This window comes from Nerophis ophidion, linkage group LG03 (assembly GCF_033978795.1).
Source record: "Nerophis ophidion isolate RoL-2023_Sa linkage group LG03, RoL_Noph_v1.0, whole genome shotgun sequence".
Taxonomy (NCBI): domain Eukaryota; kingdom Metazoa; phylum Chordata; class Actinopteri; order Syngnathiformes; family Syngnathidae; genus Nerophis; species Nerophis ophidion.
Genome location: NC_084613.1, coordinates 49,345,176 through 49,362,835, shown reverse-complemented (window position 1 = coordinate 49,362,835; position 17,660 = coordinate 49,345,176). Strand labels below are relative to the sequence as shown.

At 37.6% G+C, this 17,660-nt stretch overlaps 2 long non-coding RNA genes across 5 annotated transcripts in view; one reads left to right on the top strand and one right to left on the bottom strand.

Annotated features, from left to right (window-relative positions):
- The window catches only part of LOC133549745 (uncharacterized), a 57,061-nt gene extending 39,776 nt beyond the window's left edge, over positions 1-17,285 (top strand). For 3 of the 4 annotated variants that reach the window (XR_009806164.1, XR_009806162.1, XR_009806163.1), the window contains 2 exons: positions 8,483-8,737; positions 15,915-17,285. This is a non-coding gene — a long non-coding RNA (uncharacterized LOC133549745). Of the gene's footprint in view, positions 1-6,023; positions 6,189-8,482; positions 8,738-15,914 lie in introns of those variants that run through there. The other variant, XR_009806161.1, reaches the window with a different exon arrangement.
- Positions 1,257-17,535, bottom strand: LOC133549742 (uncharacterized). The gene is made up of 2 exons (XR_009806158.1): positions 2,982-17,535; positions 1,257-1,566 (listed from the first exon to the last, which is right to left on the bottom strand). It is a non-coding gene; the product is annotated as an uncharacterized LOC133549742 (long non-coding RNA).
- Between the last annotated feature and the right edge of the window lie 125 nt (positions 17,536-17,660).

Genomic DNA, 17,660 nt, shown 5'->3' with positions numbered 1-17,660 from the left:
GATGAGTCCTGATAATCTTTTCCGCCGTCCTCACCACTCTCTGGAGACACATTTACCGTCTGAGGCCTTGCAGGCTCCAGTCCAGACAGAGATGCTGTTGGTCAGCAGGCTCTCTATAGTGCCTGTGTAGAATGTGGTGTGAATGGGGGGAGGGAACTGTGCTCTTTTCATCCAACGCAAAAAGTCTATGTGCTGCTGAGCTCTTTTTACAAGAGCTCCGGTGTGTAGGGACCAGGTTATATTGTCAGTTATCTGCACCCCCAGGATTACCTGCCTGCTTGGCACTCAGCATCAAGGGTTGAAATTGGGGGTGTCAGATCTTTCGTTTTTATTGATGTTTCCATTCTGTTTGCACAATGCACATGTTTTTACATTATTTTTGTTGACTTTTTGTATCTGCACTGGAACCACATCATTTCCCCATTGTGGGATAAAAAAAAAATCTATCCGATTTTGAGTGGCTATTTTGGTTTGTCACTTTTTTCCCGTCTGTGAAGCATAGTCCTAATACAACCACTTTAAAAGTGTTGACACTTCTTGTTGAGTCGGCTGGATGTCAACTCAAATGGTAGAACAACCGTGTTGCTCCCCGTCCTCATCAACATATCTATTGAAGTCAGAGAACCATTTATCCATTCATTTTCTACCACTTGTCCCTTTCGGGGTTGCGGGGGTCAGAGAACCAATTTACATAAAACACATCACTTTCTGTTCAGCTCACATACAGGCGGAAGTTGCAAACCTTCAAATTAAAGTACAGTTGCAATTACACCATAAACGTTTACTTATACTGTACATATTCCTTAACTTAACACGTAATTTAAATTACATCACGTTTCTTATGTTATATCACACATCACAATGACACAATATAAATAATGTCTTTTGTCGCAAATGGCGCTTACATATACAGGTACTATCCTTCCTGTGTTACAAATGCCATATTTATATCTAAACCTCCAGTTTCTCTATTCTATTGCAAATAATGTTGTCAAACTCACATTAATTACATTAAACAGATTGGAGTTTCTACAGTGTACAACGCAGAAATTAATGTCAAAAAATGTATCTGCAAACGTTACAGTTTGTACTTTAGCAACATTGTTCAAGCAGAGCAACAGTAAAAAATCTTCTTTCTTTTTCTCTTCTATACACACACAAGTTAAGGCAACAAACACAAAAAACACAGTTTGTGTGCAAATGTTGTAACTTTCACTCAAGTAAATGTTAAAAAACGATTTTAATCACACAGAAAATGCGTTCAGAACACAGTTTAATAGACCAATATTATCATTTATTTCATGGTTTTGTTATTTGGTTATTTGTTTGAACCTAATGTTAAATTACAGGCATTTCTTCCTCAAATAGGTCATGACATAACATTATATTTACTGTATTTACCAATGGACTGATAGTTAGATACCGGGCCCCCTGATGGAACCCCTCCTCCATTGTCGATGGCTTCAGATGACATCATATCTGCAGCCCTTTGGGATCATTTTGTTATCCCATCTGAGGTGAACCCCATTCTTCTCACATCCGATTCAGCCTCATCCGACGAAGTACCTGGACCAAGTGTACCACATTATTTAAAACCCCACAAAAGGAAGTGTGCATATATGTCTACAAATGATGAGGAAAGGTGAATATAGCAGTTGGTTTGTGTTTACCAGAGGTGTGGACTCGAGTCACATGATTTGAAATCGAGTCAGACTCAAGTCATGAATTTGATGACTTAAGACTGGACCTGACAAAATTTAAAGAGTCTTGCAACTCGACTTAGACTTTAACATCAATGACTTGTGACTTCACTTGGACTTAAGCCTTTTGACTTGACAAGACTTTCTACTTTCCCCCAAAATCAAAGGTTAAAAAGTTATTCAAGAGCGCTCTGTATCTTTCATTATGTACATGTGTGTCTGTCAGCGTGTGTGCTGTCGGTACAACATACAATCCAATTAGATCGACAGCATTCATCCAATTAAATTGTAGGACAACCAACGAAGAGGAGCTGTCAAACAACGCCAGTGAGAAAAAAATGACACCAAAGATAGTTTCGTTCGGGTATTAAAAACTATGAGGTGGTCAACAAAAAAATAATTGCAGTATGCAAAACATGCGGTTCGAAGATTACAGACGGAGATGCAACAACTTCTTTCGACATTTGAAGTTACACAAAGAACGGTAAATTTTGAATGTAAGCTAACGTTTATTGGCTAAGGAACATAACATTTATTTGCTCTGTAGTTAGATCAGTGAGGCTGTAAACTGAGGCCCCAATCGTGCACAAATGATTGACAGACTCTTGGCCAATTTGGTCTTTTGCAAATGCAATGCAGCATAGGGCCCTGACATATGAAAAGTACAACTCTGTTTATTGTTATATTCATGTATTTGTTATTTTTTTCATGTGTACGCACACATACACACACATACAATATAAGATGAGATCAATGAGATAAGGTAAGAAAAGGATACAATAATGTCCCTAACGGCCCCTCATAAGAAACTGCTGTGGAACTATTTAAAATAAAATATGCCACTGAAAAACAATGTTAACAATTTTGTACAAATAAGTATAGTTGCACTTGTTTTTTCAAATGTGTGTATTCTGAAAATGATTGGTCAATAGTGCTATTATGAAGTGCAATGTCAGCACTATTTTTTTCCCTGCAATTTCAAATGCACTTGTGTTAATAAATAAATACAGTGTTTTAAAAGCATACACAATCTGTGTAAATATATTAGTCTGTGGTTGAAAGGACTTGAAACTCAAAATGCAGGACTTGGTACTTTACTTGAGACTTTCCAGTCTTGACTTTGGACTTGACTCAGGACTTGAGGGCAAACAATTGAGACTTACTTTTTATGACTTGCAAAACAATGGCCTGGTCCCACCTCTGGTGTTTACGCCATCGTCTTTTTAATTTCGTTTATCATCACTTTTCATGATGATAAAGAATATAGAAAGGTATACTCACTCGAACTCAATCCCATGGTGTCGCCTAGTCTTTGCACTACCAGCCTGCATGGAGTTCAAATAGTGGACTAGATGTGAGAGGGCGCTTCTGGAAACGAAATGTGCTTTCACGCATTTACTGTCAGAAAAAGTTTCGTTTCTGGAGAACACATTCACAACATAAACATGGGCAATGTTCACATGGCAACGCACGTGGCTCCGAGTGAGTCATTTTCATGATTAAAGTGAGTCATTTTCAAGGTTAGGAATTTATATTATAGGGTTGGACGGGTTGTCAATGGGCTTTACCTAAAAGATGCCTAGGAATGCTGAAAAACTGCATGATTGAAATTAATTTCACTGTGATGGCATACACGAATGAAAGGCATACTCGTTTAACAGATATACGTGTCACACTAAGAGTGGCCACATAAACAACTCCAACACTGTCACGAACATGCGCCACACCCTAAAACCACACCAAACAAGAATGACAAACACTATTTGGAAGAACATCCGCATCGCAACACAACATAAAATCAACAGAACAAATACACAGAACCCCTTGTAGCACCAACTCTTCCGGAACGCTACAATATATTTAATCCACCACAACATTTTAGTAACGCACTCCATTCATGCCCACGGTAAACACGTTCAAGTTTATTATTATATTAATATATTTAAAAGTTATTATTTACAATACATTGTTGTACTTTTTACGTACAGTACATCAATGATCAAATCCAGGCTGGCAACATCCATCCATCCATTTCCTACCACTTGTCCCTCCCAAGCTTTTATTTATTTATGTCTACTGAATGTATGTTATCTACACTCTTTGATTTTAATTCAAACGTGATCGTTTATGATGAATATATTATTTGATTTAAATTTCAATCATGATTGTTTTGTTTTTATTTTTGCCTTCTTGTATTATTTTATAAACCACTTTTACTTGCTTTATGTACCAATTGTGCTCCATGAATAAACTTGCCTTGCCTTACTTGGTGTTGGGTTGTGCACCTAAAGTTGTGGTACAGCCCAAAAATAATGTCAAGTATCCAAACAACAGAAAAATATGTGATTATTACTCTCGCATCCACGGTTGAAAAGATGGTCCTCAAACCGATGGTTCACAACATTTATTCACCTTATATACATTGTAACCGTCCCTATACACTATTCACATTAGTTTTTTCCAATTGCTTACACACTAAATTTTAAATTTTCACAGTTAACAAAAGTCTACACACAGTAAACAAAACCACTTTACAAATTTGTCCAATATTAGGCATAGACTGCGTCACATTTTTTGCTAAATAATACACAGAACGCTTTCCACACACCTTCCCATCTTGCACACAGATAACGATTGTGATACACACATTTGAACACATTACACACACACTAAGATTGTGATACACACATCTTTACACCTTACACAAAGATAAGGATTGTGAAGTGGGATCATGACATTCTGCACCCGCAAAATACCTAAAAACAAAGCCAACGGCCACATAACAGCTCCATCCACATCCCTTAAAACATACTCCAGTTATAATTTCAACCTAAAATTAGGTGAGTGGGACTGTTCCCCTGTGCTCACGAGCAACCTGGTCAATGATGCTTGGGATCGCTTCAAAACAGCGTTCCTAGCAATAGTAAATGATATGGCTCCCAGGATCAAAGCCTGCTCTGAACCATGGATGAATCCGGACCTATTAGGTGCCATAAAAGACAGAGACAAAAATTATTTCGAATATCAAAAGTGTAAAACCGAAGTAGATAAATAACCCAATAATAACCTCAAATCACCCCTTTCAACACTCAAAAAGCAATGCAATAAATCAAAAAACAAGACAACCAACCTGACTAAATCCTTTAAAAAAAAAATTACATTAACGACAAAATAGAGGAAAACACAAATAAGCCACGTGAGCTCTGGTAAATCCTCAACAACCAGCTTCCTGGCTGCAGCCAGAAACTTAAAACCAGACTCACCAACATCAACATCCAGGAGGGCGACTCCCTCATTACAGACAAAATGGAGGTAGGAAGCAGACTTAACACGTTTTTCACCAGCATAGCCACAACTCTAGTTAATAAGCTGTCATATATACTCTGATGATTAACTTGTTTGATGACTGTATAATGCCGATAGTATATATTTGTGCCATGAATTGCTTTAAGTGGACCCTGACTTATACAAATTGAAAAAATTATTCGGGTGTTACCATTTAGTGGGCAATTGTACGGAATATGTACTGTACTGTGCAATCTGCTAATTAAAGTTTCAATCAATCAATCAATCAATCAAGTTACTTCCTGGTCAATCCAAATGGCTGGCTCGCCATCGAGCGCACAATTGGACACATTGGATGATCACATCCACCAGGTGTAAAGACACACAGGTGGTACATTGGAAATACAGCTTTCAAGTGGTTGCTACAACTGTACAGTTTTTTTCCATTTGTAATTTTTTTCTCCAGAATTTTTTTCGAACCCTTTTATCTCGGATTTGAATTTGTACTGCATATCATTGTTGACAACTGTGATATGTTACTTTACCTGACTGTGGTAAAAATAAATATTTTCTGTTTGTAACATCATTTTTGAGCAGTTCTTCAAAGGTTTACAGGATATTTCTAGTTTTAATTTAGGTCCTTAAGTATAGGCCCACTTCAAAGTAAATAATAATGATTGCTATGGATTTGCTAATATATTTTTTCAAGTTACAGTAATCATTCATCACATATGCTAAAAAGGTTAGACAAATAGCCCCAAACATGTGATTTCTCATAGTAAAATAGGGTTTTTTTACAAATGTGTTTTGTATTTGTCACTGTTCTGGGTAACTCACTCCAATAGTGTCTTATCATTTGAAGTCTGTGTGAGAGAGATGAAAATGAAACTGTCCATCCATCCATTTCTACCGCTTATTCCCTTTCGGGGTCGCGGGGGGCGCTGGCGCCTATCTCAGCTACAATCGGGCGGAAGGCAGGGTACACCCTGGACAAGTCGCCACCTCATCGCAGGGTACAAATGCTTGCTTTATTTTGATGAATGGGCATACGTTTTGACATAAGTGTGTCATTTTGCAAACATAGGAAGTAAGAAAATTGAATGTGGTGTTTGGAAAAGTGTGTATGTTACGATAGCGTCGCATCGCGGATGTGCGGGGAGTGTCACCCCTCGATGCACGGGATAACAGCAGGCAGAATTGAAGGTAGGAACAGGTTTTAATTATAAAATACAACTAAAAGAACACTTGTACAACGCGGAAAGAAAAGGTGTGCCAACGCACGGGAAGCAGAACACAAACGTGAGCAAAAGGCAGAGTTCAAAAAGTCCATACAGCGAGAGCCGAGCGCGCGGAGGCTAAGCCATACTTAGCAGAGAGAATACAGAAAGACAAAACTAACGTAACTGTTGCGGGATGCAAACAAACTGGCGACGAGGAACTGAGGTAGCAGGCGGTCTTAAATACAACACAATAAATCAAAACAGGTGTGTTTCGGGAGTGCGTGCAGGAGGCGTAATTAAGTAGCCATGGTGACGAATGTAAACAAGGAAGTGTTCAACTGAAGGGATCGGCAGAGTCCAAACGTGATCAAAACAAATCCAAAGCAAAACAATAAACGATCCGTGTAGCGGATCGTGACAGTGTATATCTTTTGAAAATAGACACACAGTTCCAAACTCTGTTTCCATATGAGTTGGGAAATTGTGTTAGATGTAAATATAAACGAAATACAATGATTTGCAAATCATTTTCAACCCATATTCAGTTGAATATGCTACAAAGACAACATAGTTGATGTTCAAACTGATATACATTTTTTTTTTGCAAATAATCATTAACTTTAGAATTTAATGTCAGCAACACGTGACAACGAAGTTGGGAAAGGTGGCAATAAATACTGATAAAGTTGAGGAATGCTCATCAAACACTTATTTGGAACATTCCACAGGTGTGCAGGCTAATTGAGAAAGGGTGGGTGCCATGATTGGGTATAAAAGCAGCTTCCCAAAAAATGCTCAGTCTTTCACAAGAAAGGATGGGGCGAGGTACACTCCTTTGTCTACAACAGCGTGAGCAAATAGTCAAACAGTTTAAGAACAACGTTTCTCAAAGTGCAATTGCAAGGAATTTAGGGATTTCAACATCAACAGTCCATAATATCCTCAAAAGGTTCAGAGAATCTGGAGAAATCACTCCACGTAAGCGGCATGGCCGGAAACCAACATTGAATGACCGTGACCTTTGATCCCTCAGACGGTACTGTATCAAAAAAACGACATCAATCTCTAAAGGATATCACCACATGGGCTCAGGAACACTTCAGAAAACCACTATCACTAAATACATTTTGTCGCTACATCTGTAAGTGCAAGTTAAAGCTCTACTATGCAAAGCGAAAACCATTTATCAACAACATCCAGAAACGCCGCCAGCTTCTCTGGCCCGAGATCATCTAAGATGGACTGATGCAAAGTGGAAAAGTGTTCTGTGGTATGACGAGTCCACATTTAAGATAGTTTTTGGAAATACTCGACATTGTGTCATCCAAACCAGACTGTTATCGACGCAAAGTTTAAAAGTCAGCATCTGTGATGGTATGGGGGTGCATTAGTGCCCAAGGCATGGGTAACTTACTCATCTGTGAAGGCACCATTAATGCTGAAAGATACATACAGGTTTTGGAACAACTCATGCTGCTATATAAGCACCGTCTTTTTCATGGACACCCCTGCTTATTTCAACAAGATAATGCCAAGCCACATTCAGCACGTGTTACAACAGCGTGGCTTCGTAAAAAAAGAATGCGGGTATTTTCCTGGCCTGCCTGCAGTCCAGACTTGACTCCCAACGAAAACGTGTGGCGCATTATGAAGCCTAAAATACGACAACGGAGACCCCGGACTGTTGAACGACTGAAGCTCTACATAAAACAAGAATGGGAAAGAATTCCATTTTCAAAGCTTCAACAATTAGTTTCCTCAGTTCCCAAACGTTTATTGAGTGTTTTTAAAAGAAAAGGTGTTACAACACAGTGGTGAACATGCCTTTTCCCAACTACTTTGGCACGTGATGCAGCCATGAAATTCTAAGTTAATTATTATTTGCAAAAAAAATAAATAAAGTTTATGAGTTTGAACATCAAATATCTTGTCTTTGTAGTGCATTCAATTGAATATGGGTTGAAAAGGATGTGCAAATCATTGTATTCCGTTTATATTTACATCCAACACAATTTCCCAACTCATATGAAAACGGGGTTTTTAGTACAATTGTGTGTAAGCAAATGGAAAAAACTGTAATGGTAATGTTACTTTGCTTCAATAGGCTTTCTGCCTTGTTTATCACAATCAACAGAGGTGGATAGGAGCAGCTAAAGATGTTTTCTTAACTTTTTAAGAAAATGTGAAAGTCCGTTTCTATTTTTTTTTAAAAAGGCCAAACATCCTGTCACTGTTTTTACCTTCACTTCACTATTAGTATTGTTTTGTATATTCCAGAGAACCAGCGTCTTGTACAGTAGACATTCGTCTTTTCCCGGCCCCGTAGCACCCACTGGATCGGCGCCTATGATGTGGTTCACTTTGGTCTAGGTACTTCGACGAATGAGACTCCATCGGATGTGAGAGCGATGGGGTTCACCTCAGGTGGGATAACAAAAAGATCCTGGGCTGCAGATATGATGTCATCTGAAGCCATCAACAATGGAGGAGGGTTGCCATTCCCGGGCCAGGTGGCTACCCCTCGGTCTATTGGTAAATACAGTAAATATAATATCATTTCATGACCTATTCTAGGAAGAATTGCCTGTAATTTAACGATATGTTAATTTTTACAAGGATGGGTTTCAAGGTTATTTGGTGACGAACCCCAGGATGCAGAGATGGAGGCAGGCATGGAGTGAGCAAACATGATTTTAATATAAATACTAAGACAAAACCAAACAAAGGGTTCAAACCAAAAGCGCGCACGTGGGCGGATAAAGAACAAAAGCCTTTAGCATAGAAGCTAACAAGAAACAAAAAGAAACTGTAGCATGGAAGCTAGAGGATAACAAACAGAAAAACTGGAAATAGCTATGGCTAACAATAACAGCTTACCGCTACAACGACCAGGACAAGATGTAGCACGACAGGTAATAGCTGAAATCAAAATGACACGACAAGAGCAACATGTGGCAACGACAATACAAATGACAATACAATGATCCAGCAACTGGCACAAGACAAAGGAGGTACAAAAAGGAGCCGGCTGATTGGCAAAAGGTGTGGCCAGATGCCAATCAGCCGCAGCTGAAGGGGAACACAGCACTCAGGGAATAAGACAGGAAGCTGACAAAATAAGAGCACTAGACAGGAACTAAGGACAGGAAATACTAAACACACTGAGGAGGAAAACAGCACTCAGGGAACAAAACAGAATGCTGACAAATTAAGAGCAATTGACAGGAACTAAAAGACAGGAAATACTAAACACAGGAAACAGACAAATGCAGAGGAAAAAACTAAAACATAGACAAACTGTCAGGGGCAAGCCTGACAATGGGCGGACATGGTGGAAAACAAAAAAACTAGCCATGAACTAAACATTGGTCCATTAAACCATTGGTTCTCAAATGGGGGTATGCATACCCCTGGGGGTGCTTGAAGGTATGCCAAGGGGTACCTGAGATTTTTTTTAAATATTCTAAAACTAGCAACAATTCAAAAATCCTTTTTAAATATATTTATTGAATAATACTTCCATCAAAATATGAATGTAAGTTCATAAACTGTGAAAAGAAATGCAACAATGCAATATTCAGTGTTGACAGTTAGGTTTTTTTGTGGACATGTTCCATAAATATTGTTGTTAAAGATTTTTTTTTAATGAAGAAGTGTTTAGAATGAAGTTCATGAATCCAGATGGATCTCTATTACAATCCCCAAAGAGGGCACTTTAAGTTGATGATTACTTCTATGTGTAGAAATATTTACTTATAATTGAATCCCTTGTTTACTTTTCAACAAGTTCTTAGTTATTTGTATATCTTTTTTTCCAAATAGTTCAAGAAAGACCACTACAAATGAGCATTATTTTGCCCTGGTATACAATTTAATAGATCAGAAACTGATGACATAGTGCTGTATTTTACTTCTTTATCTCTTTTTTTCAACCAAAAATGCTTTGATCTGATTAGGGGGTACTTAAATTAAAAACATGTTCACAGGGGGTACATCACTGAAAAAAGGTTGAGAACCACTGCATTAAACTGTGTTCTGAATGTATATTCTGTGTCATTAAAACCGCCTTTTTAACATTTACTTGAGTAACAATTAATACATTTCACACAAACCGATCATGTGACTTCTGCGTGTGTTGCTCCTTCACCGAGAGAAAAAGAAAGAGGGCATGGCTTACTGCCGGTCTGCTTGTACAAAGTCGGTAAAATATTGTTTGCAAATACATTTTTACACCACAAATTTGTAGTTTGTACACTACAGCCTGTTCAATGTTTTTATGTAAGTATGACATCATTATGCTTGCTAGGAATTCTGGGCCCCCTTAAATAATATTGGTGTAGGCCCCTCTAACCCATTTATTGCCACCTTTAAATTAGTTGTTTTTCAGTGTTCTTGATGTTGCCTGGTGTAATACACCCAATTTGTTTCCTTAGTTAAGATTACCGACTTAACAAGTCAGAGTATTATTATGTAAATGATGTATTATTAGTTGGGACGGCGTGGCGAAGTTGAGAAAGTGGCCGTGCCAGCAATCTGAGGGTTAATGCGTCAATCCCCACCTTCTACCATCCTAGTAACGTCCCTTGTGTCCTTGAGCAAGACACTTCACCCTTGCTCCTGAAGGGTCCTGGTTAGCGCCTTGCATGGCAGCTCCCGTCATCAGTGTGTGAATGTGTGTGTGTGAATGGGTGGAAATAGTGTCAAAGCGCTTTGAGTTCCTTAAAAAAAAAAAGGTAGAAAAGCGCTATACAAGTATAACCATTTACTTATTGTCATTTCTCCAATTTGCAACGTGTTATTACACCTCTCATTGCAAATACATTTTCAAATAACAATTTACCTAATAGGTAGTGGCTATTTTATTGTTTTTAACAATTAAGCACTGATATGCAAAAACAAAAAAACAAAAAAGCAAAGTGCCTGGATTGAGATGGTCCTCAGGTAAATATGTAGAATTCAACAAATGTCCAAGTAAAACATAGAGCACATTGAATAAATTTTTATACACAACAAATATTAACAACAACAACACGCCTCATCTAATCTCTATTAAAGGCCGCAAAATAATGTCTCGCGGGCCGCGTGCCTGAGACCCCTGCTGTAAACAATTGAAACGTCCTGTGTGCTTTTTCCTCATGTTTAACAGGTTACTTTTGATGAATCAACTCACTGAATGATATCAATGTGGTCATTAGAACTTTAAGTACATGTTCTGAAGGTGGAGCCTAACTCTAAATTGTTTGCAAGGTGTAGTTAGTGTTTGTGAATGAATCCAGTGCAGAGTACAGTACTGGCTGCAGTAATTAATACAAAATGGCGACATGAGTGCGTAATCTTTATATAGGAACTTCTGATCCTAATTCAGACTCCCAAATTAGACCTCCTGTTTTCTTATTGATTTTATAATGTATTTTGTATAATGTGTTTGTTCTGAAATAGGTTTTACATGCTGTTTTATTGTGTTTAGACTAGGGCTGGGCGATATTGGCTTTTATCAATATCTCAATATTTTTATGCCATACCGCGATTTACAATATATATATCTCGATATTATGCCTTAGCCTTGCATGAACACCTGATGCATATAATCACAGCAGTATGATGATTCTATGTGTCTACATTAAAACATTCTTCTTCATACTACATTAATATATGCGCATTTTAAAGGCCTACTGAAATTAGATTTTCTTATTTAAACGGGGATAGCAGGTCTATTCAATGTGTCATACTTGATCATTTCGCGATATTGCCATATTTTTGCTGAAAGGATTTAGTAGAGAACATAGACAATAAAGTTCGCAACTTTTGGTCGCTAATAAAAAAGCCATGCCTGTACCGGAAGTAGCAGACGATGTGCGCGTGATGTCACGGGTTGTAGGGCTCCTCACATCCTCACATTGTTTATAATCATAGCCACCAGCAGCAAGAGCGATTTGGACCGAGAACACGACGATTTCCCCATTAATTTAAGTGAGGATGAAAGATTTGTGGATGAGGAAAGTTGGAGTGAAGCACCAGAAGAAAAAAAAAAGGTGACGTTAGTTGGAGCAATTCATATGTTATTAGACACATTTACTAGGATAATTCTGGAAAATCCCTTCGCTGCTTATTATGTTACTAGTGTTTTAGTGAGATTATAAAGTCATACCTGAAAGTCGGAGGGCTTCGGTGACCGCCAGTGTCTCTGAGGGAAGCCATATGGAGGAGCCAAGAAAGTCACAGCTGCCTTTTTGACAGCTGCTGCAGGAGGACGCAAACTCTGCTCAAGTCTCCGGTAAGAGCCGACTTAATATCACAATTTCCTCATCCAAAAACTTGCTGGTTGACATGTGGTAGAGAAACATGTTCGCTTGACTGCTCTGTTCCATATTAAAGCTTCACAACAAACAAAGAAACACCGGCTGTGTTTTGGTTGTTAAAGGCAGCTGCAATCCACCGCTTTCCACCAACAGCATTCTTCTTTATAGTCTCCATTATTAATTGAAGAAATTGCAAAAGATTCAGCAACACAGATGGCCAAAATACTGTGTAATTATGCGATTAAAGCAGACGACTTTTAACCGTGAGTGGTGCTGGGTTAAAATGTCCGTTTCAAACAATGACATCACAAGCACGCCTCAACATAAGCGTCATCATTCCGCGACGTTTTCAACAAGATACCTCGCAGGAAATTTAAAATTGCAATTCAGTAAACTAAACCGGCCGTATTGGCACGTGTTGCAATGTTAAGATTTCATCATTGATATATAAACTATCAGACTGCGTGGCGGGTAGTAGTGGGTTTCAATAGGCCTTTAAACTTCCATGCAGAGAGGGAAAGCACAACTAAGTCAATTTACCAAATCTGTATTTATTAAATACTCTTCATTCTCTCGCGGGTGACTTTTTAAATGAAAGAACAAATTAGTAGTGCTGCTACCTTTTGTAGCAACACTTCAGCTGCATACTTTGTATATTGCTGTTGTCTGCTGAATATCTTCCCGCTTGAAGCCTAACCACCGCCAGATGATGGACCCCCTGCTGTTTTTTTTGGGCATTAATTGTTCTTCCTCCATTTGTGATCAGTTCCGCACCTTCTCTCTCTTGTAATGTCACTCGCACGGCTCCGCTTGCACCTTCTGCCTCAGCTAACGTCAGCCATGCTGCTACCTCTCTGCTCAGCGAGAGCGTATGACATGTTACCATGAATTGATTAACATGGACCGTGACTTCAAGAAGTTGAAAAACTTATTCGGGTGTTACCATTTGGTGGTCAATTGTACGGAACATGTACTGAACTGTGCAATCTACTAATAAAAGTTTCAAACAATCAAAAAAAACAAAAAACGCTACACGCGCTGCAGTATGTGACGTATGTAAGAAGGTGGGCTTGTTTTACGTCTCTGTGAGAAGGAGAGACGAGAAGTAGTGAGAAACGCCTGTAAAGTAATGCCCGCAGCTAATAGCAACTGCGTGAGAATGTATACTCGAATACTCACAATATAGTCATTTTCTATATCGCACAGAGGCAAACCCGCGATATATTGTTTATATCGATATATCGCCCAGCCCTAGTTTGGACATGGTTGCATAAGTTAAGCTCTCAGGAATGGTCAATGAACATTTTAAGTACAGTAACTTAAAGCTTGTGGCTCCGAAATGCCAACACAGGCACAGCTTCTTAAAGACAGGCGCTTTACTTGGGTTTATGCCGTTAAAACTACAGGACAAGACATGAAATACAATGCTTTAGTTTAGACATAGTCCAGTCACAGGCAAATAAAGTGCAAAACAAAAGAGCTACCTCATGGCCGCCTGCCACTTCGGAGGTTCTTAGGTAGCAAATATATTCAGTCTTGTGCATAATAAATGAGCGTACAATAATAACACCAACGTACTTTACAAATATACAGAATAATTCAACACAATATGACAAAATACCTTGTGGCTAAATGTTCTTACTCCTGTGGATGGCTCGCTCAAAGTGCTCTGCATATCCGCGCGAATGCAGGTCTCGCAGCCTCTTGTACAAAACCAAAACTTTGCGAGAATAGCGGTGTAACAAAAGGAAATACATTGCCCTTTTATAACAAACGACATTTGCCGTATTTATAAAAAATGTAACAAATTCACAACCATAATAATCTTCAACAAGAAATATTAACCCTTAAAACAAAAATATTAAAGGCCTACTGAAATGAGATTTTCTTATTTAAACGGGGATAGCAGGTCCATTCTATGTGTCATACTTGATCATTTCGCGATATTGCCATATTTTTGCTGAAAGGATTTAGTAGAGAACATCCACGATAAAGTTCGCAACTGTCTGTGTTAAGAGAAAAGCCCTGCCTCTACCGGAAGTCGCAGACGATGACGTCACATGTTGATGGCTCCTCACATATTCACATTGTTTATAATGGGAGCCTCCAACAAAAATTGCTATTCGGACCGAGAAAACAACAATTTCCCCATTAATTTGAGCAAGGATGAAAGATTTGTGTTTGAGGATATTGATAGCGACGGACTAGAAAAAAAAAAAAAAAAGTTAAGAAAAAAAACGCAAATGCATTTGGACCGATTCTGATGTTTTTAAACACATTTACTAGGATAATTCTGGGAAATCCCTATTCTTTCTATTGTGTTGCTAGTGTTCTAGTGAGTTTAATAGTACCTGATAGTCGGAAGGGTGTCTCCACGGGTGTCTTGACGCGCAGTGTCTCAGGGGAGTCGACGGCAGCTATGGACGGCACAAGCTCAGCTTTTCTCCGGTAAGAAGCGACTTTTTAACCACAATTTTCTCACCAAAACCTGCTTGTTGACATGTGGTCTGGATTCATGTTTGCTTGACCGCGCTCTGATCCATAGTACATTTTCACCTCCGGGAATTTTAAACAAGGAATCACCGTGTTTGTGTGGCTAAAGGCTAAAGCTTCCCACCTCCATCTTGCTATTTTGACTTCTCCAATATTAATTGAACAAATTGCAAAATATTCAGCAACAGAGATGTCCAAAATACTGTATAATTATGCCGTTAAAGCAGAAGACATTTAGCTGTGTGTGTGCGTAGCGCTCATACTTCCTAAAAACGTGTGACGTCTTGCGTACACGTCAACATTACACAACGTTTTCAAGACGAAACTCCCGGGAAATTTAAAATTGTAATTTAGTAAACTAAAAAGGCCGTATTGGCATGTGTTGCAATGTTAATATTTCATTATGGATATATAAACTATCAGACTGCGTGGTGGGTAGTAGAGGGTTTCAGTAGGCCCTTAGGTGTAAGTTTCAACTACACTTACAAAGTTGTTATTATAAGAAAAAGAATATGAAGAAAAGTGAAGTGCTTAAATGAATGTTGCTAAAAAGTGCACTAAGTTAACAGTGTATCTTCCTGAGAAAGACAAGACAGTGAAATAAGGTCTATTGGGCACTATGTTGTATGTTTTGGAGTGATGATGAGGATATGTGAACATATGTGGGAAAGGCATACAGTATTGTTATGGTAATTATAACTCCAGTGATACAGTAAAGGTTAAATGATAGTTTATTGAGTGTTTTGATGAAAATAGAGGTGAATATAAAGTAAGACACTGACATGATACAAAGTGACAAAAGATATAGGAAATGAAGTCAATTGTGGATTTGTAATTTCTGTTAATAAATTCTGATGAGAGCGACCAGTCTGTGAACAATTCAAACGTTCTGTGTGCTTTTTCCTCCTGTTTAACAGGACATTATTATCTGACTGCTTGTCTTGGCTACCTGGGACTGACACCTGCAACACATGATGGTCCGATTGTATTCCAGAAGATGATGAAAGTGATATTTGAAGATGTTTTCCTTCATCGCACTTTTGTTTTTTTCCTGACTTTATTACCTTTATGAACCACTTTTCTCTATGATAGAGAGAGAACATTCTCACTCACATTCACACACTACAAGCGGTAAGAAAATGGATGGATGGACGTCACTGTTTGATATTACGCCCACTGGAGGGTGCTGTCGCACTGTATAAAAACTTATTTGTAGCAGTCGAAAATGCATTGTTCACAATGTTTAATGTGAAAAGTGTAACTTTAAAGGACAATTACAATGTATTCAAGGTGAATAAAGATTGAGAACCATCAGTTTGAGGGACCATTTTTTCCAACCCGGTAAGTGAGAGTAATAATTACTTATTTTTCTGTTTTTTGGATACTTGAAATTAGTTTTGGACGATACCACAACTTTAGGTGCACAATCCAATACCAAGTAAGGCAAAGCAAGTTTATTCATAGAGCACAATTGGTACATGAAGCAAGTCAAAGTGGTTTATACCAGTGGTTCTCAACCTTTTTTCAGTGATGTACCCACTGGGAACATTTCTGTAATTCAAGTACCCCCTAATCAGAGCAAAGCATTTTTGGTTGAAAAAAAGAGATAAAGAAGTCAAATACAGCACTATGTCATCAGTTTCCAATTTATTAAATTGTATAAAAGTGCAAAATATTGTTCATTTGTATAGTGGTCTTTCTTGAACTATTTGGAAAAAAAGATATAAAAATAACTAAAAACTTGTTGAAAAATAAACAGGTGATTCAATTATAAATAAATATTTTTACACATAGAAGTAATCATCAACTTAAAGTGCCCTCTTTAGGGATTGTAATAGAGATCCATCTGGATTCATGAACTTAATTCTAAACATTTCTTCACAAAAAAATAAATCTTTAACATCAATATTTATGGAACATGTCCACAAAAAGTCTAGCTGTAAACACTGAATATTGCATTGTTGCATTTCTTTTCTCAGTTTATGAACTTACATTCATATTTTGTTGAAGTATTTATTATTCAATAAATATATTTATAAAGGATGTTTTAATCGTTGCTATTTTAAGAATTTTTTTTTTTTTAATCTCACGTACCCCTTGGCATACCTTTCAAGTACCCCCATTTGAGAACCACTGGTTTATACAATATTACAAGAAAGCAAAAACAAAAACAAAATAATCATGATTAAAATGAAAATCAAAATGAAAAATCTCTTAAGCAACTAAAACAATATTTTATATTAAATAATAATACATTAAAATGAATTTTTAAAAAAAGGCAAATTGAGCCACAATAACTTAACAGCACCATAGGCTCAGTAGGCATTGATTGATTGATTGATTGATTGATTGATTGAAACTTGTATTAGTAGATTGCACAGTACAGTACATATTCCGTACAATTGACCACTAAATGGTAACACCCGAATAAGTTTTTCAACGTTAATCAACTACTTAATAAATGACCAAGTCGAGGTGATCTACCTCATACATATACATACACACATATCATATACAGTGTGTGTGTGTGTGTGTGTGTGTGTGTGTGTATGTATATATATATATATATATATATATATATATATATATATATATATATATATATATATATATATATATATATATATATATATATATATATATATATATATATATATATATAT